Here is a 2,500-nt window from a genome sequence, read left to right as displayed (position 1 = left end):
ACACCACAGCCCAGACATTGAGACTTATATATATGCACACACACACACACCACAGCCCAGACACTGAGACTTATATGTATGCACACACAAACACACACACACACCACAGCCCAGACACTGAGAATTATATATATGCACACACACACACACCACAGCACAGACACTGAGACTTATATATATGCACACACACACATACACCACAGCCCAGTCACTGAGACTTATATATATGCACACACACACACACCACAGCCCAGACACTGAGACTTATATATATGCAGACACACAGACACACACACCAAAGCCCAGACACTGAGACTTATTTTTATGCACACGCACACACTCACACACCACAGCCCAGACATTGAGACGTATATATATGCGCACACACACACACACCACGGCCCAGACACTGAGACTTATATGTATGCACACACACACACACACACACCACAGCCCAGACACTGAGACTTATATATATGCACACGCACACACACACACACACACACACACCACAGCACAGACACTGAGACTTATTTCTGCACACACACACACACGCACCACAGCCCAGACACTGAGACTTATATATTTGCACACACACACACACACAGACACCACAGCCCAGACACTGAGACTTATATATATGCACACACACACACACACACACACACCACAGCCCAGACACTGCGAATTATATATGTACACACACACACACACACAGCAGCCCAGACACTGAGACTTATTTCTGCACACACACACACACACACACACACAAACCACAGCCCAGACACTGAGCCTTATATATATGCACACACACACAAACACACACACACACCACAGCAGCCCAGACACTGAGCCTGATATATATGCACACACACAGACACCACAGCCCAGACACTGAGACTTATATATATGCACACACACACAAACACACACACACACCACAGCAGCCCAGACACTGAGACTTATATATATGCACACACACACACACACCACAGCTCAGACACTGAGACTTATATATATGCAGACACACAGACACACACACCACAGCCCAGACACTGAGACTTATATATATGCACACACACACACCAGCACACCACAGCCCAGACATTGAGACTTATATATAGATGCACACACACACACACACACAAACACCACAGCCCAGACACTGAGAATTATATATATGCACACACACACACACACACACACTCACACACACTCACACAAACAAACACACACACCACAGCCCAAACACTGAGACTTATATCTGCACACACACACACACACACCACAGCCCAGACACTGAGACTTATATATATGCACTCACACACACACACACCACAGCCGAGACACTGAGACTTATATATATGCACACACACACACACACAAACACCACAGCCCAGACATTGAGAATAATATATATGCACACACACACAATCACACACCACAGCCCAGACATTGAGACTTATATATATGCACACACACACACACACACTCACACACCACAGCCCAGACATTGAGACTTATATATATGCACACACACACACACACACACACACCACACAGCACAGCCCAGACATTGAGACTTATATATATACACACACACACACACTCACACGCCACAGCCCAGACATTGAGACTTATATATATGCAGACACACACACACACACACACTCACACACCACAGCCCAGACATTGAGACTTATATATATGCACACACACACACACCACACACCACAGCCCAGACATTGAGACTTATATATATACACACACACACACTCACACACCACAGCCCAGACATTGAGACTTATATATATGCACACACACACACACACACTCACACACCACAGCCCAGACATTGAGACTTATATATATGCACACACACACACACCACAGCCCAGACACTGAGACTTATATGTATGCACACACAAACACACACACACACCACAGCCCAGACACTGAGAATTATATATATGCACACACACACACACCACAGCACAGACACTGAGACTTATATATATGCACACACACACACACACCACAGCCCAGTCACTGAGACTTATATATATGCACACACACACACACCACAGCCCAGACACTGAGACTTATATATATGCAGACACACAGACACACACACCAAAGCCCAGACACTGAGACTTATTTTTATGCACACGCACACACTCACACACCACAGCCCAGACATTGAGACGTATATATATGCGCACACACACACACACCACGGCCCAGACACTGAGACTTATATGTATGCACACACACACCACAGCCCAGACACTGAGACTTATATATATGCACACGCACACACACACACACACACACACACCACAGCACAGACACTGAGACTTATTTCTGCACACACACACACACGCACCACAGCCCAGACACTGAGACTTATATATTTGCACACACACACACACACAGACACCACAGCCCAGACACTGAGACTTATATATATGCACACACACACACACACACACACCACAGC

This window comes from Heterodontus francisci, unplaced genomic scaffold, assembly GCF_036365525.1.
Source record: "Heterodontus francisci isolate sHetFra1 unplaced genomic scaffold, sHetFra1.hap1 HAP1_SCAFFOLD_374, whole genome shotgun sequence".
NCBI classification, from domain to species: domain Eukaryota; kingdom Metazoa; phylum Chordata; class Chondrichthyes; order Heterodontiformes; family Heterodontidae; genus Heterodontus; species Heterodontus francisci.
The sequence above is the reverse complement of the archived record's forward strand: the minus strand, read 5'-3'. Positions refer to the sequence as shown.